The 26,204-nt window shown below is 46.2% G+C and overlaps 1 protein-coding gene across 1 annotated transcript in view; it reads right to left on the bottom strand.

Moving 5' to 3' along the window:
* Positions 1 to 26,204, bottom strand: part of Cdh13 (cadherin 13) — a 997,178-nt gene that overhangs the window by 124,816 nt on the left and 846,158 nt on the right. The window lies entirely within an intron of this gene.

Below are 26,204 nucleotides of genomic sequence, written 5' to 3'. Positions count from 1 at the left end.
ACTTCACAAATACATTTAAAATTTTTCTTCTGCAGAAAATGATTTCCACCACCTCTTTTGTGTGTGTGCATGCGTGTGTGTGTGTGTGTGTGTGTGTGTGTGTGTGTGTATACTGGTAGAGGTCAGATGTCAATCTTAAGCAACATCCCTCAGGTACTATCTACCCCATTTTTAAAACATTTAAATTCAATTTTTGACTATGTGTCCATGTGTGGGGATATATGCACATGAATGCAGGTTCCTTTGGATGCCAGATGACAGCATTGGATCCCCTGGAGCTGGAGTTTCAGGTAGTTGTGAGCCACCATGTGGGTACTCTACCCAAACTCAGGTCCTCTAGAGAGTAGCAAATACTCTTAATTACGGAGCCATCTCTCTGGCCTTCATCATGATTTTTGAGACAGGGTCTCTCAATGGGAGAGGCTCACAGAGATCCACTTATTTTCTTCCCAGCACTGGGATTACAAGTGGGCATTACCTGCCTGGCTATTTGTGTGGGTTCTGAGGACACAACTCAAGACATCAAGTTTGGAGAGTACTTTGCAGACTGAGCCATCATCCAAGCCATGACCCCCTTTTTAAAGAGCTCAAAGGTCAAGATCAAGGAAGTTGTGTTGACACACAAATCAGAGGAAAGAAGAGGTGAGTGCGAATCCTAACAAAAGTGCAGAGGAGGGGCACACAGCATAACTCTTGTTGTCTTAGTGACGATGAATAATTTTAAAAAATGAGCCAGTCAATTGCTGTCTCACGGAGTAAATAAAACTTTATGGCTGTAATGGGAAATGGATTGATTAGTGTGGTAGGAAATCAATCAGAGTATGAAGTAGACAAATTGTAGAGTTTGGATGAGCTGCTCCAAAAGTCTCAATTTTCTGGCAAACTTAGAGGTTATATTAACAAAGTTCTCAGTGCTGAAAGTCATGCCAATCAATGTAAGAAAGTAAAAATGGGGCTGCCATTTTGAAAGTGGAAAGTGAGGACCCTCTTCTTCTCCCCCACTCAATCACAACTCCCGAAACTCAATATAAACTGGCAGTGGTGGGGTGGGACACCCCCACCCCTTACATCCCCACACACTCAATTTTTGGCATCCTTATGCTTAGATAGAAGCCTGATAGTTTACTGGGTAAGTCCTTCATAATTTAGCCACCTGGTTCCTGTCAAACCAGCCAATTCCTTCTATGTTTTCACCATGGAAAGCAGCTTTAAGATAGAAAGTTTGCTTGTCTCAGAGCTTAGGATTTTTCTGCAGCAAACACAATTGCTGGGCTTGGGAGGTGGCTCAGGGGACAAAGCATCTGCTGCACAAATGTGAGAACTGGAATTTGAATCCTCAGAACCCACTTAACAGCCAGGTAGACATGGCAGCTCCAAAGTCAGGGGGAGAGACCCCCACTTCAACTGAAAAGTTGAGGAAATCATTTGAGATCAAGTTGGGACCCCCACACTCATGCACACACGTGTACACACACACACACACACACACACACACACACACACACACATGCAAACGTGTACACCCATATGTTCATGGATGTACACAACGAGAACACAATTGCTTTCACAGTAATAACAAAGAAGGTAAGCAGGAATAAAAGCAGCTGTCTGTAAACCCCAGAGATGCCATTCCAATTTAAACACCTGACAAGATGGCCCATGGAAGCTTCGATACTTCTGTATCGCTCTTGGAAACTTTGCTTTCTTGGAAGCCATATCCCCGGCTCCCTAGCTCCTTATGGTCACTCTTACTTAAAGTACATGTGCCAATGTTATCTCTCATGGCCACTCTGCTTTTGTTACACACACAGGTGGTGTTAGTTGAGTGTTTAGCCATGGTGGTCTTCTTTGGGAAACACCTTTGACACAGAGACATGGGCCAGAGCCCATGTCCTGACTGAATCATAGCAACTCACAAACCCAAGCTTAAACAGTTAGATTCTGGGAGAGCCACAGTGACAGAATGTAGGGAACACGTGCAATTCTTCAGCAGCTCTCAGGCCCAGTGAAGGGTTCTGCCCCCTCAAGCTTTAGGAGAAGCAGCTTACTGCCTGTGAAGAGGCACTGGTTTCTTTAGGGACAAGACCCCCACTGCCTAGCTGCCATGTCTCTACACAAACAAACTAAAGAGGAAGGTGGATGCCCCACAGCCATCTCCAAGCTTAGGCTGCCTATGCCATCCACGTCTCTTGATACTCTGGTCTACTTGGTTCAAGGATTAGAGGGCAGATGGTTATAGTCAAACTAATTGCAAAGCACCTCCAAACTGCGCCATGCAAAAGGTACCATCATGGCTGGAAAGACACAAGTTGGGCCTCAGGGTTTGCTGCCCCTCAACTCCAGCTCTTCTTTCTTTGATTGGATAGCACAGAAAGATGTTCTTTCAGGAGGAGGGTCAGTTTTGGCTGCTAGCAACCAAGGGCACCTGTGGTAAAGACAATCTCAGGAATCCACCTCTTGCTTCCTCAGACTTGGAGAGCTGAACCAAGATTGCTTTTTCTGGGTCTCCTGATCAGATGAACATGTGACTGATTCTGGCCAATGGGATGAAGTGATACCCTTGATGTGGCTCTGGAATCTTCTTCCCAACCCTCCATATTCCATGCCTTGGCTGCGTTTCAGAGTATGAGCAGGGCCTAAGCCATTACTTAGGATCAAAGGCCATTTCTAACCTGTTTCTACCAACATGAGAGCAGGTTACTGTTGGTTGATTTATACGTGTATGTATAAGTTCTTCCCCAATTGCTCTCTGCCTCACTTTTGGGACAAGGCATCTCTCACTGAATCTGGAGCTTGCTTCTTCAACTAGACTGGCTATCCCAAATGCTCCAGAGACCCTCCTATGTCTTCCTCCCCAGATTTGGGATTGCAAGCTCATACCACCAAACCTAGCTTTTCTATGGATGCTGGGGATCAAACTCGGGTCCTGGTGCTCCTGAGGAAAGCAGTTTGCTGACTGAGCTTTCTCCCCAGCCTGTCTGGCCATATTCTAAAAACCTGTTGACTATTTCCTTAACTAGACGACCAATTTCTCCCAGGCAAGGACCACACCTTTGGCCCCATCACCTAGCCAGGACTCAGGACATAAAGGTGAGCTATTTACTGCTGCTCTTCATAATGAAGATGTAGCACTGTTTCCTGATGAAATTGTATCTCAAAGGGCTCATGGTCCCCACTTCCATTTCAAACCAAAGCTGTTGGTTCTCAGGGTTGGCTTCTACTGTGGGGAGCCGGGGCTTCATTTTGCCTGAGAAATGCATAGTGCCAGCCTGGGAGAATGAAATTGGCTGTTCTGATTTTATTTGAAGTGATCTGATCTGCAAGATGCAGCTAAGAGAGTCAAGCTGCTCGCCTGGCTTGAGTTCTGCAGTCACGCATGTCCATTGCGCTTGGGGTCTCTCCTGGGAGTCTTCCAGTTGCCGTTGCTAGATAACCCAGCAACAGAGGGAGATGCTATATCTGCAGCAAAAAAGCCTCCAGTGAGTCTCCATAGACATGGGCTGGGTTCACTGATCACACTGATTTGAAAACCAAACGTTTCATCTTGAAAAAAGAATCAAGCGGTGTCATTAAATACGGCAGCTAATCAATCACAGGGCCCTTGATGTTTTACATGGCGACGATGACTTCCACATAAGCCTGTGTTTAATGGAACATTTATCACTAATAACAAGCATAATGGTAGCTGTGGGGGGAAATCAAGGAATCAATGTTACACGGAGGAAGGTTTTGCCATTACCCGGCACAGCCCCATCCTTCTCCTGTCTCATCCCCACCCGTTCTCCTCATGCAGACCACACTGCTTTGCTAGGTGTTGTGCCTTTTCTTACCTTTGAACACAGTATCTCTACTCCCTCCAGGCTAATTAATTCCTGATCATTTGCTGATGTTCATTATTCAGTGTGAGGTAGCCTTCATGAAGGCAGAGACCTAAGTGCTGAATAGAGCTGGCTGGCACTTAGGGAGGAGACTGTATTTAATCAATTATCATTACTGTGGATCACTGGGCTGTGAGACAGTAGGTTTCCATATGGCCTTTTCATATATCCTTCCTAACCTTCTCTGTAGCCCTCCACCCCCTTTCCCTAACCTTCTCTGTAGCCCTCCACCCCCTTTCCCTAACCTTCTTCGTATTCCTCTACACCGTGTTTCCCCTCCCCCCCCCCAGTTAAAGCTGAGCAATCCTAGCCAAGCCATGTAAGTCCTTCCACCTCTCTTTCCTCCTCTGTCAATGGGAAAATAGGACTACTTACTGGCTGGGTGAGGATTACATGAGGCCTAAGTGCTAAGAACACAGTCTGCACGTGCCAATGAACAACAGAGGGCAAGTCAGTGACTTTTCTCATCACTGTGACCAAGTACCCGACAGGAGCAATGTAACTGAATAAGGCTTTATTCTGTTACATGGGTCAGAGAGCACAGGCTAGGAGTGGGGTCAGAGAGCACAGGCTAGGAGTGGGGCCAGAGAGCATAGACTAGGCGTGAGCTTGCTGCCTGCCCATGGCAACAAGACCTTGGAGCGATGCATCTTGGTAGATCAGGATGCAGAGAGAGCTGGCTAAAAGCAGAAGCAGCTACCACCTTCAAGGACTGATCCCCACTCCTGTAGCTAGGCTTTACCTCCTAATGGTTCCAGACAGCCTGAAACAGCACCACCATCTGGGGAGCAAGGGTTCAAACATCTCACCTTTAAATCACGATGGACGGCTACTATTACACAGTGGACTCATACAACATTTTCTGAAGAGGTGGTGCAAAGCTGAGGCCAGCAGCCACTGAGTGAGCTTGGATTTGGCCCCTTCTTGGGTCAAACCTTCTGATGGGACAGAAGATCCTGTGCCAACCCACTGGGGAAGCTCAGCAAGAGCCCAGTAAACACAGGCCATGGCTTAGCAGCACCCAGATTCCTGGACACAGGGATTGTAAAGTCAGAAACGTCTATGGGTTCAAATATTTATGTTTGAGTCATTGGTTATGCAGCAATGAATAACAAGTGCTATTTCTCCCTCAGCACTCACTGTGCCCTGTGATGGTCGGATGCGATCATCACTTGTTTATGGTCACCTTGGCTGTAACAATTGAACTCCACCAGATTAAGGGCCATGTCTCATTTGGAGCCTTCTAATGGGGACCATTGTAGTTATATAATAATTAGCCAATTACCGACATGCTTTTTAGAAGCTAATAGATGGCACAGAGTGGTGTATTTGTACAAGTTAAACCACATCCCTACAGACAGGGGATGTGGCTCAGTTTGCAGAGTGCTTGTGTAGCGGGGAGGAAGCCATGGTGTAGGCACTGCATCTGATCTCAGGATTTAGGAGGTGGAGTCAGGAGGAGCAGAAGTTCAAGGTCAACCTCCTTGGCTACACAGTGAGTTTGAAGTCAGCCTAGGATCCATGAGACATCATCTAAACAAATGAAACCATCTCCTGATTGGTAACGTTGGAAGTTGGAATGTTTAAATACTTTAACCATAACTGATCTGGATCTCCCAGTGTGAGAACACAGGTAGAAAGAGACATGCAGTTAGCTGAGGTGAGCTCTCAGAGCAGGCTCCAGAGTGTAAATTCTGCATTCAAAGTCAAGGGAAGGGTGAGGCCGAAGCCCAGTGGCAGAGAGCCTAGTAGCCATGAAGACTTGGGTTGGGTCACTAGCAAAGCAAAACCAATAGGTAAGTAGATAAATAAATAGATAGGTAAGTAAATAAATAAGTATGTGGGAAAACAGAGCTTAGGAAAGTTTACGGAAGAATAGTTGAATATTTAAGATTTATTTATTTACTTACTATTTTTACATGCGTGTGTATGAGCCTGTATGGGTTCATGTGCACCATGTGACCCATGGAAATGAGAAGAGGGCATCAGACCTCCTGGAGATGGCATTAGAGGTGGTTGTGAGCAACCCAATATGGGTGCTGGGAACCAAACCCAGGTGCTCTGCAAGGACAGCCAGTGTTTTTCACTGCTGAGCCATCTCTGCAGCTGCAGCTCTCTAATATTTCAGGTATCTCTAGTGAGAACCACTAACAGTTATAACACAATCCCTTTATCTATGTATGTACCTGCTTTGGCTGCACAGGCAAGGGCCAACCAATGCAAAGCTTCTTGCATCAGGCATTGCAAATGGGAATCATAGTCTTTCCTATCTAGCTGCTTCTGATGCCTGCTCCGTAAACATCACAATGGAGTGGCAGAGACATTATCTGTAGCAGAACAAGTTGCTCTCTGTCTTGGCTTTGATTCATCCACTTGGACCACATAAGGCTGGGATCAGGCTGTCTCTAAATCCAGCAAGTCCTAAGTGCGTTTCCTTATAAAATGTGACTTATTCCTGCTGCAGCGGATGAGTGAGGGCCTTCCTACCCCAGGCAGGAAAGGTTTGAGCTTGCCTTGTGTTTGTCTTTAGGCTTCCTGGTGCTAATATGCACATTTATATCTGGCTGTCACCTGCTGCTTCTTCATTCCGGGCTGGGGCCTTGTGGCTAAGCAGGCTGAGCTCATTTTCCCAGATTTAGTGGTTTCTGACAACGCCAGCAGGGTGGGGAAGCAGCAAGGGAAATAAACACAGCTCATAGACATATGGGGGTGGAATCACTGAAGTGATGGATTTGAGGTTGAGGGACACCAGAAGCAGATCAAACACTTCTGTACAAAGCATGCTTCTGAGGTTAGTGATGAGTTTACAGTAAATTACCCACCAATGGCATCCACAGTGTACCTAGGAAAACCGTCTCCTGCAGATGACAGGCAGGACCATACTTGAAGTTCAGTTTGGCTGCACAGAAACATTTATCCAGTATCTACTACATACAAGTAACTCTTCTAGGATGTGATGAGTGTTTCAGACCTGCCTTTGGTGCTTCCTCTATTCTAGAACAAGGAACAGAAAGACAATGTGTGAAGATGGATGAATGTTATCAGAACGACACTATTTACTATCTGTGTAGAGGGGATGGAGCATAGGGGTAAGAGCTACAGAATCCATTTAGTTCAGTGAGAATTAACTGAGCCCATATTTTCTGCCAGACACTGTGCTAGACAGTAGAGATAGGTACCAGCAATCAGGTCCACTGTAAGAACCAACACCAGATTCATTCAGTGGAATGAGATGGTGGACTTGTCAAGGAGAGGGCACGGGACCCAGACACAGTATGTAAGCTGGGATGTGAAGACTATGGGGGTGGTGGTGTCTTCAGTTTGGGGCTGGAAATAGGGGTCAGTTTCTATGGAGGAAGCAGGAAACTATTAACCTCAGAGGTGCTTCAAATGCAGTCAGTGCATAGGAGTCTGTTCTGGACACTAGGGACAGGAGATGCGTAAAATATGCTCTGTTCCTCTTTAAGGAGCTGCAGGTGTGGCTGGGGATAAGGCAGAAGTAAGAGCCCCTCAGCCCAAGGTTAGGAGGGCCCTGCTGGAGGCAGGTGTGGAAAGCTAATGTCAGGGCTGGAAGGGCCTCCATGGCTATGATGGGTGGCTAGCTTGATAGAATCTGGAGCCATCCAGGAGACAAACCTCAGGGAATATCCATGAGGGAGTTTCTGAACCAGGTTCACTGAGGTGGATAGGGTGCCTAGACTGACTGTGGGTGGCACCATTCCTTGGGCTGGGGTCCTGGACTGGACCAAAAGGAGGCAGTGAGATGAGCACCAGTGTTCACCTCTCTCTGCTTCCTGAGTGTGACTGTGAGGTGACCAGGTGCCTTCCACTCCCGATGCCATGGTTTCCTCATCGCGATGAACTACATTTTTCACTGTGAGTCAGAACAAACACTTTGGTCCATAGGTTGCCTTTGCCTGGTACATTGTGACAGAATGAGGAGGGGGACTGATATAGCAGGTTCACTATGGCACCTGGTCAATGTCAGGGAACTGGGCCTGGAGGGACATACGTGTGTGGAGGGATTCACAGAAGCACCAATAGCCAGGATGGAGCCTGGCATCGAAGCTGAAATAGGGCCTGATGTGCCAGGAGCCTGGTTGTGTGAGGTGAGCAGATACAGGCTGTGAAGGTCCCTCAGAGACCATGTGGTGAAGCCTGATCTTCACGGGATTTGCAGTGATGGGGTATAGGGGGCACAGGGGCACAGGAGGCAGAGGGACACAGAGGGGCCCACAAATGTGCGGTTAGTGAGAAGTATAGCTGAGCGCATTGCAGAATCTCTTCAGTTTATCTGAGTAAGATGGGGGAACAATGGCTCCTAATGTGGAAGAAGAGAGTGTAGTTATACTGACTGCCTTGTTCCTACAGTGTAGGGGATTAGACTAACAGGGGAATTGCAGGCATGGCTACAGTTTCCCCTACACTACAGTTCTGATGCTTTTTCAGTGCATGAGTGACTTTGCTTCCAAGCTATTGGTCCTGACCTGTCCTAGAGGTCCCCACTAGCACCGCTGGGTAGAGTTGGGGTCCTGTGTCTCATGGAGACTCTTGGAAGCTGCATTTGCTGAGCTGGGGACATGCCTTGATGGGGTGCTATGCTCAACTGTCATGTGACCTGTGCTCAGTTGTCACATGACTATGTGACAGGCAGTATTTTTTTTGCATATGTTAACTTAAACTCACCTATTTATTGACTGATTTGCTGGTGTATGCTGGTGTTCAGCTATGTGTGCAGGTGCTCCTGCATATGTATGTGTGTGTGTGTGTGTGTGTGTGTGCATACATGTGAAGGCCAGAGGTCAACCTCAGGTGTTGTTCCTCAGGTGCTGTCCACATTACTCTTTGAGACACTCCCTAACTGGCACCTGGGGCATTCCGATTTGGCCACACTGGGTGGCCAGGAAGCCTTCAGTCCGCCTCTCCAGCACTTAAATTATATGTGTACTCCACAGTACTGCAGCTTTTAAAGTGGGTGCTGGGATCTAACTCGGGCACTCATTACAAGTACTTTGTGAACGGAGCCATCTTCCCAGCCCTCACCCGTTTATGATGTGAAAAAGAGTAAAATGTTATTTGCTTGTGACTCTTCTTTTTCTTTCCCTTTTCTAGAAAAAACTAAAATCTGTTCCCTCTAAGACACAGAGTTGCACTGCTATGGCCTCTCTAGCTGGCTCACAACCTCTCCTAGATGTCTTTCTTGGTTCCCTTCAATCTTCATGGGCAGCGTCAAGGCCAGCAGTGGCTCTTCATCATGAGGCCGTCAGTTCCAGGTGGTGTCATAGACTGGCCTCAGAAACTCCCTTCGTGCCTCACACAACTGCTCACCAAGGCCTGTAGATTTTCCTCCTGGGCTCTTTGTCCTCCCATAACCACTCCTCCAGCTGCCAAGGATGCTAACCCTCACCTTCCCAAGTAACTGTGCAGCTTCCTTCTAAATCTCACGTCATTCCAAGCCAACCAGAGTGAGACATCCAAAGCTCCACCGGCCCACAGGTGACTACAGTGTTCTAGGCTAAGACCCAAAGGCCACACACCAAACACAGGCTCCCAGGCCTTGCTTACCCATTTCTCCTCAAGCTTTGTTACCCTCTAGCATTCTGGGGTCACCTGCCTTCCTCCCAGCCTCAGGCCTTCCCATTCCTCTGCACCTCTGCTCAGGCACTGCTCTCTACTACATGTCCTCCTAAGTGTGGCTTCAATGTTACTCTATCAGCAAGATCCCCCTTTCTTGCCAGAGTCGCTCTCAGTGGCCACCGTGTGGTGGGGGATATGTCCTCTTGTTTGACTCCATGACACACCATGAAAATTCCCTGTACAGCCCTGTCCCATACTGTGTGGCACTCTGAGTGGGTTCAGGTATCAAGCGTGGTGGGGTGGGTTCTAAAAGCTGCTGGGCTTTCAGCTAGGAAGCCTCCCATGTCTCCTTTTTATCTAAAATAAAAATTTTTAATTAGCACATCACAGTTGGGTATGTTTTGGGTAAGGTATAATGTGATAATTTGATTCATATAAAATCCATGTAATGGTCAAATCTAGGTAATTAGCTTTCCATCTACTCTGACATTTGTCATTTTTTTTAAGATTGGGAGCTATAAACTCATGTTTTTGGGTTATTTTGAAATATGTAATAAATTGCTGTAAACTAAGGCAACTCCATGATGCAGGGAGATACCAGAATTTCTTCTCCCTAATTGAATTTTGGCTCCTATTATCAAGACTTTCTTGAGCCCTCTCCTCCTGATGGTATGCTTACCTCATGCCTGGAGATAATGGCCAGCTTCCTTACATGGCAAAGTGACTATGCTACCCATCAGGAGATGGGAAATACTGTTTGAAAGTGAAATATCCTCTATGGACTCACGTGTTTGGGTACTTGTTTTCCAGCTGGTGTCACTGTTTGGGAAAGCTGTGAAACCTTTAAGGGTGGGGCTTAGCTGGGGGAGGTGGGTCACTTGGGGTAGATCTTGAGGTTTTGTTTTAGCCTGGCCCTACCTCCTGTCTGCACTCTGTGGACACAGTGCACCTGGATGCCTCACATTGTGGCTGCCACACCTTCCTCACCACAAGGCACTGTATCTCTTCAGACTGTGAGTGGAGGAAGCCCTTTTCTCTCTTAAGCTGCTGTTGGCAAGTGCTTGGTCACAGTAATGAGAAAGAATCAACACAGGGAGAAAGCCTACATTTGCCTGAGTGGTGATAGCCCTATAGAGGAAGGAAGAAATGGAGGGAAGTGGGCAGGAGATCTGAGGATGGTACCTGCTGGCCTGAGGTAGGGAAGAAGCTATGTGCCACGGATGTAGAAGGCCTCTAGAACAATCAAAGCCATAAAATTTCCCCTGGAGTTTTCACCTGAGCATGCTCTGTGATACCTTATGTTCAGCTCAGTGAGACTCATCTTGGATGTTTGACTTCCAGACTGTCGTTTTAAATGGCTGTCTCTGGGGTGAGCAGACTTCAGTGGCTGACAATGGAAACTGCTGTGTCCTCCCTGGAGAGAAGTGAAGTCACAGGGATTCCTAAAGAGCTGTGGGGCCCACCAGCCTATAGCTCCGCATGGGGCCAAACGTGCCAGCTGCCTCCTTCTATCTCCATTCTGTGGAAAATATTTTCTTCTCAATCATTTGAAGTGTGATGTCAGCCAGACATTTCCTGAAGAACCTGTAGGAGATGGCTATTCTGCCCCCATATCCACAGTGTGGTAAACAAGTCCACTCCATGCAGTAAATTCTCTGAGTGTGCCGGTCTCCTTCCCTGGAAGGAGACCCACCTTGTCTGTCTGTCTATCTATCTATTCTAGTCCCTGGAGAAGTCAAGGACCTGCCACTGACTCCCCTCCCCCACCAGATCCTCTGTGCCTGGGTTCTGAAGGCTGAGGTCTCAAGATGCTGCCCTGATATGAATATTCGGTCACAGTCCTTGGAAACAAGTTGACCTTATTCTAAATCCCCTGGGGACAACTCCCATCCCAAGCCCAATGTCTGGCACTCTCCCCTTTGGGGAATGGCCAACATAGCAAACCTGGCCTCAGGGTCTGTGTTTCAGGTTGCAGAGGTCACTGGTCCACAGTTATCATCTGAACAATGTCATGGACAAGGTGCCGAGAGGAGACAGGGCTCAGTGAGCTAAGAATGCCTACTACTCTTTAGAGCACAGCTTCCAACACCCAAGTCAGGAGGCTCACAACTGCCCATAACCCCTGCTCCAGGTCTCTCTCTTCCAGCCTCTGCAGGCGCCTGCAGCTTGAAGATGATCTTAGAGGACCCTGGTCAGGGAAAACACCTTTGCCACTGAGTAAAACCAGGACACTGGTGGTCCTATCATTTTCTAGGCACAGAGTGAGAGCTGGGAGCTTTCCTTGGGTTTCAATTTATTACCATCTGAAATGTCACTCTCTGTATGGGTAATAAAAGATAATATGTTTTATGGGGGCTCCTTATGTTAAGGTTTTATAAAATCCGTTATCGAGCCACCTGCTGAGACTCTCAATGAGGCACTCTCTAGGTTATACCTAATCACAAGGTATACCTTTTCCCTCTGCTCTCCCCCAGCTCCAGTGCAGTGAGTAGGGCGCGCTGTGTTTGCTGATCACAAAGCAGGGGACAGCGCTTGCAGATTCACATTCAAAATTGCTTTCTGCTGCATCATCGGCTTCACAAAGTTACACTCTGGTCAAAACGTCCAGAAAATTCAATTACAGGCTCTCAATGACAAAAAGCACAGGGGCCCACAGAGAGTTGGCAGAGGTTTCTAAAATTAGGTTCTAAATGTCTGCAACTTGAAGCAATTTCTGTTTTACGACCTTGGTCGAACATCAGGGCTCTGTCTGTTAATGTCCTCTGCCCATTAATTTCAGGTGCTTAATCAGTATGGTATTCGAACACACAGAGCACAACCAACTCTGCTTCCTGCAGTCTGCCTTAGCTGCTGCTTTTAAAATCCCTGTTCCCATCTAGATGTGATCTTCTGATGGCAGTTGGCACCCAGGGTTACTCTCCCTCTCCTCTATCCCCCCCTTCCTCCTCCCCTTCTCTCTGTGTGTTTATGTGCACGTGTCAGCTGTGGAGGTCAGAGACTGACGACAGGTGTCTCCCCAGTTGCTCTCCACCTTGTCTATCTATCTATCTATCTATCTATCTATCTATCTATCTATCTTTCATCTATCTATCTATCTATCTATCTATCTATCTATCTTTCATCTGTCTGTCTGTCTGTCTATCTATCTATCTATCTATCATCTATTTATCATCTGTACATATCTATCCATATCATCCATCTATCTGTGTGTGTGTGTGTTTGAGACAGAATCTCTCACTGAACAAGAAATTCACCAACTCGGACAGACCAACTAGTCAGCAAGCCACAGGGACCCTCCTGTCTTGATACCCCAGCATTTGAGATTTCAAGCATGATCCACTATTTTTTGTCCCTCTTTGTCTCTGTCTCTCTGTCTCTGTCTCTCTGTCTCTGTCTGTCTCTCTCTCTCTCTCTCTCTCTCTCTCTCTCTCTCTCTCTCTCTCTCTGTGTGTGTGTTTGTAAGAGGATTTCTGGGAATTAATCTCAGCTCCTCATTCATGTAAGGCAAGCAATTTACTGACTTAGGCAAATGCATTTCCATGCACAGCTTCCTTTAATTCTACCACTGCCAGTCATTCCAGGTGGCTTCAAAACAAAGGCGTCCCTTAGGAGAGCAATGACGCAGGCACCACAGCCATGGAGGAAAAGCAGTTCTGCACACTCCCTTTACACTGCTATTGGGCTGGTTATATTGAAAATAAATCAAACTAAATTCTAAATCTTCTGAGAGAGGAAATCACACAAAATGGATTCCAATCACACTCATGCTGTCGTTTCTTTGGAAGCTAATTTGTATACCGCAAAGAAAAAGCAAAAAGGATAACCCCAACCATGGATTATTCTGGAAGGTTCTCCTGTTGACTTCTTGCCTGCATATCAGCCCTTTTGATCACCTTCTTTCAGCAATATTTGTCCAAGGCCTCACCAACTGCCAGTCCCTGTACTGTTGGCACTGGCAGTCCCCATGTGATCTTGGCAGCAGCCATTCATCCTGCTATTGAAATTGTACTGGCCCTGCTGACAAGCACTAAGCCTATTAACGCCTTGGAATGGTAGCTGAGCAGAGAACTAGAAGTCAGATATTCCAACTTAACACTGGGTCTTGCTCTTCCTGGCTCAGCCGTGCAGATGGACAGAATGCTGATGAAGATGAGTGTTTTTCTTCACAAATAATAAAACCCACCAACATGCCCTTGGAGAGCCCCTTTTCATTTTCGTTTATAAAAATAACAATAAAGACAGCGTCTGTCTTCCTTCTGGCCTCTCTCCAGAGCCCTTTTCAAAGTGGAGGGTAATTGAAGTCTATTGTCTGTGTCTTTGTGGGGTGCTCAGCTCTGTGTCCTGAGGGCGAGCAGACTCTAGACTTAGGGTCAAACATGCCTGTGTCTCTCCCTCTGGTTCTCACAAAGTTACTATCTTCCTCAATTGGGCCACAGTTACCCAATCTTTGCTTGTCCAGCTAGACTCCACCCAGACTCTGACTTTATCAAAAATCATGGATACATCCACTGGGCACTTGCTGTATGCCTCAAGCAGTGCTTATCCTCCTGTGAATTACTCCGGAGGATATCATGTACTTCCACAAGGCCGGGCAAGCCATTGTTTCCACTGCATAGGTGAAGATCCCATTCTTCCAGAATCTATAACTCCTATCAGTGATACTGAGACATGTCAGCCCACTTGGTCTGCTTCCTACATTCTCAACTGCTCTCTCTGCCTCGGGGCAGACACAGTTACCTCTACCTGCCCAGTGGCTGGAAGTCCATATTCCACAGTCTCCCATTACTCATCTGTTCTTATCAGCCTGGGGCTGGTTGGGTTTCTGATGATAAGAGCTTCTTTTGGGATAGGCTGGTATTTTTAGGTGGCTCTCTGGGCAATCCCCAAATGTCAGGCTTCTTGGAAACCCTGGCCATTCATTCCCACATTTCAATTCTACTGTCCCCACTCTGTAGTTCCTCCCCAAATCCTGCCAAGTTTGAACCCTCATTCTATTAGGAGTAGCAAAGTATGTGAGGTCAGTGACAGAGATGAGGTAAGGACAGAATAGCACAGACATTTTCAGAGAATCAACCACTCTGAGTGCACCAGGCACGAGAAGCATGCTAGGATGCAGGTAAGAAGGTAGATTTGATCCATTAACTTGGGTCCAGGAAGACCAAGGCAGCACACCACATGGATTTCCTTTCTAATCTGTTCCTTTTTATTGTTGTGTCCCTGTGTTCCCTTAAAGGGGACACAATCGTGACAGGGATTGTAAGGAAAAATATTGAAAACTGCTGGAAGTTTCATTGTTTACTGAACAAACAGCCATTCTTGGCATCTGTCTTCGATGCCCAAGCTCTGCCTGTGGGAGTGAAAACAGGTATAGGAAGGAAGGGGCATCCCCAACAGAGTTAATCTGTTTATCCTGAATGTTCTGTGTTGGTAAAATCCATTGGTTTTGCCAATGTACTGAAATTTGGGCAGACTATTTTTTCAGCTTGAATGGAAGGAAATAAGGGTTTTGGGTCCTTTGAAACAAGGGCTATCTCATTCTCTTTCACAAAGTTATGGCTAGTCTTTTTTACTGCTCTAAGAGGTAGGTGTAGGTGTGATGAAGACAGCTAAAACTGCTGCCCTCCTAGGACTTATGGTTCAGTCACTCATCTATGGCTACAAACACAACATTCTACCTTATCATACACGGCCATGAAAACATACCGTTTGGGGCATCAATAGAGTAGAATAGCAAGAGGAACCTGATTCAGGGGGTAAGGGGACTTGTGTGTAAGCATGAGGACCCGAGTTCACATGTTCAGCATCTACATAAAAGCCAGTATGACTGAGTGTGCCTGTGACCCCAGCATTGTGGGTTGATGTCATGGGTATCTCTATAGCTCACTGGCCAGTCAGTCCCACCAAAACAGTTGGCTTCATATTCAGTGAGAGACCCTGTCTAGAGAGGAGAAGGAAGAGAAAGAGAAAGACACCTCTGGCCTCTATTTGCACTCATATACATATACTATACACACAACACATGTGAAATTATACTAAGCAAAAGTTACTTTCAACTTTGTCCCTTCCTTTTCATTCTCAGCACTTCTTTAATAGGGCCACAAACCCCACCCTCACATATCTCCAGGAGCCTTCTTTCTCCATTTCAAGAGCAAAATCATTACAATCACCTTATCTGTACACTGATCCTACTTCTCATAACTCCAGAGCCTTCCATGGCTCCCTATTGCCCAAGAACACAGACTATACCTTCATCCACTGTCTATAAATATCCATAGTTAATCACGGCTGTGGTTTGCTAAACATATTGGCTTCTCTTTACTACTATTGCCTGGGAATGCCTCTATCTGCCTGTCCTCCAGGCAAGGCTCAGCTCCTTAGGTCTCAAGTCTGGAGCTTGCCTCATCCCTCTGGCTGTGTTTGATTGGCAACACCTTGTTCTTTGCTTTTAGGGGTTTGCCTCTGCCCAAGTTTACCACAGTGCTTGACTGCACAGTGGCTAGCAGCCAGGAATCTCTCAAGGGTTGGAGGGTTGTGTTTATCCACATTGTGGCAGCTCTTGGGACAAGGTGGGAACCAAATAAATCCTTACGAATGAGATAAAAGGTAGAATGGGAAGTTGGCTACAGGACTCTCTGGTGGTACAAATACCTTAGGCCAGTGGGTGCCCCATATTTCTGTCACCACATAGTTTGTTGGAGACAGAGTGGGCTGTGTGGTTGGCCAGTGATAGATGTAGTATATTTGTGTCGTTATTATCTCTGTGGACCAGAACACGTGAAGGAATAGTCTCTGTGTTCTAGCTCCTCTTTGGAAATGTCAAGGGGATGAAACAAAGCAATGATAAGTGTGAAATCCCTACCACACTATGGAGTGACCACTCAATAGACAGAAGGCATTGGCAAAGGCAGAGGCTGGAGGAGGGTAGTCTGGGCATATAGCAAGACTCTGTCTCCAAAGCAACAATAAAGCAAACAAAACCTCAAATCAAAATAATAAATAGTGCAGGTGGACTGGCGCTACCAACAATTGGCAGCTCATGAGACTGGACATGTCAACTCAAGCAAGCCTCAGTCCCATTGTTTAAAAACGAAGGGATAAGAGGAACTATCCCGCAGTGTCATCGTGAGCACTAAAGGAAACACACAGGACATCTAACAGCATTCCACTGTCCTCCAGCAGTCCCTCTGTCATATCAGCTGCCACTCTGCCAGTCTCTACACTGAAGTCAGACTGAGCCATTAAACACTTGTGGGTCTGACACTTGAGCATACTCTTGTTTGCCCTCTCTACTTCTTCAAACTGCACTGTCCTTCTCCCCGCTGCTTGAAAATACACACACAGTCACATGCCTCTCACACATTCCCTTTCTCACACATATAGCACACCTTGGCATGGGACTTGCAGTGGGTACTGACATTCTAACTAGCTCCAAAGGACCATGCTTCTTTACCCATGTGCTCCTTAATGGAGTCTATGCCAGTCGGTCACCCAGGGCTGGGTTTGTCCCCTGCTTCTCTGGGTTATTAATGAATTCTACCATCCAAGAAAGCACCCGGTGGCTGGGAGCTACAGGTGATCTGCCTGGCTCTGAGCAGGTTGGTGGGGAGACTCTTCCTTGGCCAGAGGAGTCTTCCCACAGAATTACCATTTAAATCTTACAGCATGACAAAAAAAATGTGCTCAAACCCACCATGCATAGCTCTCTGTAGTACTGAAGATTGCTGCTGTTTAAGCCAGAGGCAGCCACATTAAAAATAAATGCTTACTAGGGGAATATTTAATGACATGGAAAATGTTTCCATTATACTGTTGAGAACAAAAAGCAGGTTTCAAAAGTCTATGAACAGTGAGATCCCATTTTTGTAAGTAAAATAATATATACAGATCATGAAATGTAAATAAAGGAGGGGGCTTTATGTAGCAAGATATTAACAGCAATTAGCTCTCAGTGATGTGATATATTTATGTCTGTTTCTTGTCTTATTCTTTCAATTCTTTCCTGATATTCTTTAAAAACCCTATAAATTATTCAGTGGTCAGCAAAGACACTCAAGTTGAGTTGTGCTACCAAAGTGATAACACAGAGAGGAAGGTATTCTGGATAATTCTGTGGTGTAAGTTTGTGTTACAGAAGTGTGACTGGGAAGGTGGGTGTGGCTTCTTCTCTGCCTCAGCTTCCCATTGTCCCAGGCTTTGCTTGAAAGTAGACAACCATTTCCATGGACTGAGATGTGATGGTGGTGACTTCAGTGGGTGCATCTGCCAGGGTCTCACGTGACAATAGAAAGATGCTAAATAAAGAGTGCAGACCTCTTGCTGGCCCTTTATATGTTAGCATCCAGGTCAGAACATTTTAACAACACACATCCCCAGAGAGCCAGACCCAGGAGCTCCTGGGGGAAAGAACCACGTCCAGCTAAATGTTAATTGGGACTGAGACGTAAGATGTGGACCTTTGGTTGCTATGCTGGATGACCTAGTGTTTTGCTGTTCACTCTTCTTCTTTATGCAAGCTTATTCATACAGCAGACAAAGGGACTTGTCCACGGACACAGGAAGACACCAAGGCATCTGTCATCTATATGCTAGTCTGTTCCTATGGATGTATCATGGCGCTTAATGCTAGGATGGAAAAGAAAGCTCGCAGCCAGCCAGCAGACAGACCTAACACCTGGCTCTCCAGGGAGATATAAATTATCGACCAGACACAGAGCTCTGGATTGTTTTGTCTGCAAATGTCATTTAAATGCCTCACATTAGGTTTTATGAGTCAGTAGTTTAAAACACAACAAAGTAGAATCTATTGAACAAAGCAAAAAGAAGGGTCGGAAATACTCAACAAATCATATATTCAATAAGGGTCTAATATCCAGAACATATAAAGATCACTGGAAACTCAAAAACTGACAAATGAATCAATGGGAGAGAATGAGCATGCATTTCCACGGCGAAGTTCTACAAATGACCAAAGTAAAGGAAAGATTGTCCAGTATCATCAACCATGAGAGAAATTCAGACAGAAACACAGTGAGGTGCTGCTTTACCCACATTGCACTCTGAGGGCTATGGGATCTTTCACAGCCCTATTGTGCTTGACTCAAGGACCTCATGTGCTGAGATTAACCTGGGACAGCAGCTCTTGAGTTCAACATCTCGAACCATTGATGCTTGTAAACTTTAGTAAGAGCAAGTAAGACATTAGGGAAAGGTGAGGTGGGACTCAAAAAATATAGAGGCTTAATATAGAGAGAAGGAAGTCTCTTGGGGGGCTGGTGAGAGGCTGAGTGGGCTGTCAAGGTCAGCTTGTCCTGACACTTGCTATGGAGTTACGGCGCAACACAGAGGTAATGCTATTAGATGGCCAGCTAGAAGACACTGTATGTGATGCATGCTCTCCTAGTGCAACCATGCTACATATTTGCATGTTGCAACCAGGCCATGGGTAGTTAAAGGTCTCTCTGTTAACCATCCTGGCTTTGTTAGCTCTTACTTTGGTTGCCTGTGAGCTGTCAGTCATTGACTGCTGTTGCCATCTCTAACCTTTCGGGCATCTCAAGTAATTGTACTAAGCCCTCTTTGTCCTCACAGCTAGGGAATAGCTATAGTCATTCCTAGTTAATTCATACTTATTCCTAGTTAATGGCACTTAACTCCCGAATCTATGAGATGGTTGGGTATCTCTCTCTTTCATGAAACGACAAAAGCCTCTTAGACGCTATCTGTCATGGCTGCATTAGAAGCAAGAATATGAAAAAGAGCAATAGTGGCCAGAAGATGTTGTTCTGGGGATAGGGCAGGTCTCATGGGAGGCAGTTAACTGACCCACCAACACCAGCCTTGTATCTCAGAGCCCATCTATCTGTCTGTCTCTTATCAGGCCATCATGGCCATCTCACATCCAGTGTAAGCTTCTTGTCTCTCATCTCTAGTGTTCCCAGTCTTGCTGCTTTAATACCATTTTCCCCATTTAACCCCTAAGTCTGTTCCCACTGTAACTTTTCTCTTACTATCTACAGCAAGCTAGCACTAGCATTCCCGCAAAAACTAGGATAACTGCTCCTGAAAAACTAAAGAAAAGAATAAGGATTGGGAAAGACCTGGAGAAGTCAGACTTACTTTGGATCAAAGACACCAGCTAACTCCAGAGATGCAGAGGAGGGTCCATACTGTGGTCATTAAGTAGAGAGACCTTGCCTGAGCAGTGAACAGACTCAGCCTGAGGTCTGGGTCTCAGCCTAGAGTCACATCACAGCTGCTTTCCCAGTGTTCTTAGGGGCAAGCTTTCAGGAGAGTCACATGGCCGATTGCCTGTGAGCTCTAGGGCCAGGACTAGGACTTTCCAAAGTGTCTATAACCAGGTTGACTTGCAGCTTCAGATCCTGCAGGTGAGGTCAAGTGCATGAACACTGCTTCTTAGCATGGGAGCTGGGTGCTCAAGCCCTGACTGTGCTGGGAGCCCATTGCCAGGAAGGATGGTGACACTGAGAGGAAGGGCGGGGTCTGCCTCTGTCCCCAGCTCAGTTTCTGTGGACAGGCACTTAGAACCCACTCCTGAATCTCTAGGACAGCCCTGTGGGGTCTGGGCAGCATTCCTGCTCTCTGGCTAGAAACATCAGAGGGACACTAGATTCAAGGATAATTTATTCAAGGATATTTACTCTTGCACTGGAGACTGAACTTGTGGTTTTTTGAGACCTCAGTTTCCCCCCTAAATCATGGGAACTCTCATTCAAATCAGGACCAAGATGTTGATTCTTTCTTGTACCAAGTGTCAACCCTGAGAAGGAGAACTCCCCAGACAGATTGGCAGTTGTCCAATCAGCATGAATATGATTGGGAACACAGGGCCTCTGTAAATGTTTCCTAAATTGATGATCTGGCAAAAGACTATTGCAATTAAACAAGCTTTAAACTTGTGCTTGGCTTTTCAAGATCCTGCTAAGTGATAAGAATATATATGTAGATGAGAGCTTCCTTCGGGTTCTTTATTTTATGTTTGAAATTTCATAAGTAGTAGTGTCGGTTTATATGACAAATCAGATCAGTGACAGCCACTGTGGAACTGGGCAGGATTTAGCGGTTACATGCAAGATTGAAGATAGAGTGTCTTGGGCTGGGAATGATAGCCCAGTCTGCAAAGTGCTTGCCTTGTGAGAACACAGGGACCTAGAAAAAAAAAGCCAGTTGTGGAGCACACACTTGTGATCCCAGCACTTTAGATGTAGATAGGTAGAGTTCTGGGGCTCGATGGCCAGTCAATCTAGTTTATGTGGAGAGTCCAGCGAGTGACCTCATCTCATAAGACAAGGTGGATGGCTCCCGAGGAATGACAACAGAGTTGACTTCTGTCTCTATACATGTGCACAAGCACCTGGACATAAACAGCATATGGGCATACACATACTTTTTATTTCCTTTTTTTAAAGAGAGTATCATGATCGATTAGTGATGTCTGTTATGGGCACAGGAAGGGGCAGCAAGAGTTTATTACAATCACTGGTCATTTCCTTATGTTATAGGGGTCATATCCTGAGCCTTAGTTTGGCTGTTTTACTCAACTAGTAGGAATCTGAATTCACCATGAAATGCTGAATAAACTAAGCTGAACCACACCCACTGCCACTAAATCTAAGGATTGGAGCCTTTTAAGAAGTAAGTATACTGCATTCCCTTTGTTTGATGGAAACTACATAAACAGCTGTAGGCACACTCCCACAGTCTTGTCTACATCCTGAAACTCAATGATTCAAGGTTCCTTCGGTGTCTAAATCTCTTTTATTCTTTAAATTTCTTGGCAGCTCAGCACTGTGTCACTACATCGTATGCAGTCATAAAAATAATATTAATGCTATGTGGTGAGGGACGATGCTTGCACTATATTCTGTGGGTGAAAAAATATGGAGTGTGTCAACATGTTCAAGGCCTAGAAAGAAAGCACCATCACTCAGCCCCTGCTCTTTGTAAGCACCACATACATTTCAATTCTTTCTCTGTGAAACTTAATGAGTTTGGATTCTTTGCCTCATTGGTCATGGTTCCAGGAAATAAAACCAAGGAAAAGGCGTAACTGTCTCAGGCTTAAACTCTAAACTCATGGAGCCCTTAAAACAAACCAAACAGAAATGATGGCTGAGATTTACAGGAGAAATGACATATGATGGCAATTTTTACAGCATTATTTTGGGTCTGTTCCCTATTCTTCCAAATCAGGAATGCCATGTTTGGCTATTACATGTGTTTGGTGGATAGCTTTCCCACTGTCTGACCTCAGAAAGGAGCAGCCAGGAAGAATGCTGGGTGTACCCATGAGCTGAGGCTCCAGTGTGGAATTCCACGGAACAGGTATTTAGTTCAGTCCTCCTGGGTGTGATACTGGGGACTTCGGGAAGGACTTGGACCCAGGTATTATATTCATCAAGGACCAGTGGGAGGTCTCAGAGGGTGAATGGAAGATTGCCATGGTTTGAATGTGACTGTCCCCACAGATGTGCTTGAACACTTGGTTCCTAGATGGTGGTGTGATAGTGGTTTGTGGAACTTTAGGAGGAGGAGCCCAGCTGGAGAAAGTCAGTCTCTGGGAACCGGGTGGGCCTGAAGGTTTTATAATCTTGTCTACTTCCTGTCCTCTCTCTGGTTTCTGGTCCACAGAGATGTGAGCAAGCTTATGCTTCTATACCACAGCCAGGAGCTGCTCCTACCACCACGTCCTCCTCACCATGACTGACCATATCCCTGTGAACTACGAGCCACCGTCAAACCTTCCCCCTTATGTTGCTTGTGGTCAGTTATTTTGTCTCAGTGAAAAGAAAAACAATTGATACAGGAATGAACGTTTGAGGGTCTAGCTGTCAGTGGAGTCAGCAAAGACTGAAAATTGATGGCAAGTATTGGTCCCTCAGATGTCCGGCTTTGTGAGGTGTCTGCCTGCTGTCCTGTGACCTCCGTGTCACATTCATACCCGTCATAAGAATGGGAAGCTGGATGCTCAGTAGTAAATACCAGGTCGTATTTTCACGTTATTCTAGAAGGAAGTGGCAGAACACACAGTTGATCACGAGGGGCAACTGGAATTCCAGCTGGGGTGCACAGTCAGGCTAAGGGGTGAGGAGCAAGGTTCCAGTGGTGGGCTGGACCTACTTGGTACTGGATGTACTTGGTGACATCAATCATAGATGAAGCAAAAAGAAACGTAGGTTTGGAGGACAAAAGAGGTGCCGAGAAGTGTTCAGTAAACCTGTTTACACAGCAGTTGGCCTCTCAGACCCAATTCCCTGTTCAGGCAAAGTCACCCCCTCATATCACCCTGAGGTGCGGATGTTGGTCTCTCTGTCAAGACATATTCTTTCTTTGATGGTTTTGGGTCACAAAGTTTCACTATGTCGCCTTAGCTGCCTAGAAGTTGTTGTGTAAAACCAGGCTGGCCTCACACTCAGATATGCTTGTCTCTGCCTCTCAAGTGCTGGGATTAAAGGGTTGTGCCACCATACCCAACTTAAGATATAGCCTTCCATATATGTCCAGACTTAGAGGACTTATCTAACCCAATGTGTAGGCTGTGTTGATTATCAGTATTGGGGTAGTTTGAATGTATTTGGCCCTCATAATTTCATAGGGAGTGGCACTATTAGGAGGTGTGGCTTTGTTGGAGTGGTTGTGGCTTTGTTAGAAGAAATGTGTCACTGTGGGGTGGGCTTTGAGGTTTCTTATGCTCAGGATATTTCCCAGTGACTCAGTGGACTTCCTGCTGCCTGAAAGATGTAAGACACTCAAAGACACTCAGCTATTTCTCCAACACCGTGCACACCCACATGCTGACGTCCTCCTCACCACGATGGACTGAACCTGTGGGCTGTAAGCTGCCGCCACAATTAAATGTTTTCTTTATAAGAGTTGCCATGGTCATAGTGTCTCCTTTCAGCAATAAAACCCCTAATTAAGACAAGTGTCTATGGCTTTAAAGGGTAAAGTTCAAAAGAAACCCAGGAGGAAAAGTCCAGGCCAGCAGCAGGCTCAGGGAAGGGAACACGAGGATGCTTCCTCCAGAGAATGGTTGTCTACCTTGCTCTGTCTCCTGATCATTCTCTCCCGTCCTCAAGTGCATGAGCTGCTGGGGAGTGAAAACTTCCTGTCTCTCCATTCTTGGCAGCAAAACAGCATTTAAATCTCCCTAGAACAATGGCTCCCCCTGGGCATCATGTGCAGACAGAGTGGAAGAACTACCAAACACCCATGGACACATGCATCTGTCGGCCTCCTGTCTGCATCTGTCTTCTTGGGTGAGCATGGCTCTCACATCCTGATAAAGAACAGTTCTCTGCTTTTGTGCCTTCCTCTTGGAGCAGTGTGGGAGCAGTCCCTAGCCAGGGGCCAGGTACTTATAACAAAAGGGCAAGAGGAAATCCTCTAGCTCATGAATTCCAGGCTAGCCTAAGCTACACCATAAAACCCTGTTTTAAGACAAGACAACATAACAATAACACAAAACAACAACAACAAAATAAAACAAAAATATCGACATTCTGGGGCTTTGGAGATGGCTCAGTTAGTAAGGTGCTTGATGTACAAGCATGAGGACCTGAGTTCTGTCCCAGGAACCAATGGAAAGAAGCTTGATATGGTGGTATGCACTTGTAATTCCCAATGTTATGAAGGCTGAAGGTGTAGATGGATAGATTCCTGGGCTTGCTGGTCAGCCAGCTTAGCAAATTTGTCTGTTCCAGGCCAGTGAGAAACACTGCTGCAAAAACCCAAGATGGATGGTGTCCCAAGATAGAACATCCAAGGCTGACTTCTGGCTTCCACACGTGCACGTGCGCGCGCACGTACACACTCTCTCTCTCTCTCTCTCTCTCTCTCTCTCTCTCTCTCTCTCTCTCTCACACACACACACACACACACACACACACACACACACACATTTCTAGGGGCTAGGGAGACACCACATACAAAAGCAAGCTTCTGAGACAGGTGCCATCACACATGGCAGGTAGGGATTTTGGGTGAGGTTGACAGAAAAGTCTTAACGTGACCCTTTCCTACCTCAAAGGTGGTTTTGTGGCCAGCTGGGGAAGGGATGACCTTCTCATCTAGGATCTGAGCTCTGTTAATGAGACCGTGGAGGCCCTGGAGTGTGCCTGGTGCTTGACTTGGTTTTTCTGATCCACAATGGGAGGTTCTCCCATCCGATAAGGACTTGGACCACATGGGATTAGGGGCTGGAATCTGGGAATGTGAATGGAGGGTCAGTTTAAAGCTTCTGTGGATATAAACAGATATTTGCAAGGCAGTTGGCTGCTTTGTCAAGTTTGTCATTGGAAGTTCTTGTCTGGGACTGTGACCCCCTCCAGACTTGGGTTGTTAGCAGGACTTACACTATCAGGCATGAGTACCTTCCCCTGTCCTGTGAAAGGGGCCTCAAATCCAGTTGGAGGTCAGTACAGATTGTCTAGTCCAAGATTGGGCAAGGGCTCATGGGGTCTTGCCATTTACCTCTGAGCTGTTGGCTGTGGATAGACTATGTGAGATAAAGAATTGCTAAACCCACCAGGCTCCAATCGATAGCCCCAAACACACAGGCACACAGACTGCCCTGGTTAATCTCAGTGGGCCACAAAACAAAACGAAGAGACATGGATATGAAAGAGAGATTTGTGTGGATGGGTGGACAAGTGCCGGGAAAGTGGGTGTGAGGCCAACACCATGCATTGTGTGCATGTGCAAAACTGTCTAAAAAGCAATTTAATTATTATTACTACTACCAGAAATAATTAAAAAAATCCTGCTGGATCTCCGAGGGAGATGACAGACAAGCCAGGAGCCTGGATGTCTCAGAGCCCATGGGCTGTATCCATGTGAGCACAGGACAGTGCCTTGATGACCCAGGAGAGGAAGATTGTCAATATGGAAGGGCTTTCTCTTGGGATGATATGACTATCAGGGCTTTCAGAGTAAACAACATTGTATCTGCTAAACATACCAAGCATCTCCCTCTCCCAAATGAGGTGTGAGTGTCATTGCCAAAGGAAAATATAGGATTGTGCCTACAGCTCAGCCACCATTCCCTGGAACTTGCCTAAAGTTTGTCCCTGGGCCTGCCAACACTCCTGTAGGGGAGGGGGAGTCATGAGCTCCCACCACTTTCTGAGGGTTTTTAGGAAGTTACTGGTTATTGGGGAAGAAGACACATTTTCTTCACTGGTGTAGCCACTTTTAAGTTATACATGCTCCCACAAACCACCTAATGAAACTCAATGGGTCACATGCACACAAAAGTTACATTAGAGTTGGTCCCTGAGAAAGGGGGATCCAGTGACCTGTCGGGCTCTGAGAAACTTGACTTACAGGTGCCATGTGTTCCTTACCCATAGCACATACACAGCCTATTTGGTATCTAGTGGAGCTGGTGCTGAGGAAATATGATTGACATCATCTAGAAGAGGCACTGAGGGCTTGGTGGGGAAGTTACACTGGGTCTGAAGGGATTTGTAGCGTTATCCAGATAGGCAAGGAAGAGAAGTTCACATGGGCTAAAGGAACACTAGGTATGAAGGCCAGAAGGCAAGCAAGGGTCTTCCACGTTTGGGGAATGACATGTTGGTCAAGAATCTGGAGCACACAGGACAGAAGAGGAGACAGGAGGAGGCAGACTATGGAGAACTTGGAGTTAATACACTAGGCAATCTGGGGCTGGCTGTGTTTCCAAGTAGGGGAGGATACTATGGACAGAGAAATGTTTTGGAGGAAATGGGA

The sequence above is a fragment of the Cricetulus griseus genome, chromosome 3, assembly GCF_003668045.3.
Source record: "Cricetulus griseus strain 17A/GY chromosome 3, alternate assembly CriGri-PICRH-1.0, whole genome shotgun sequence".
In the NCBI taxonomy this organism is placed as follows: Eukaryota; Metazoa; Chordata; class Mammalia; order Rodentia; family Cricetidae; genus Cricetulus; species Cricetulus griseus.
Note: the sequence above shows the minus strand (reverse complement) of the source record. Positions and strands in the feature narration are given on the sequence as shown.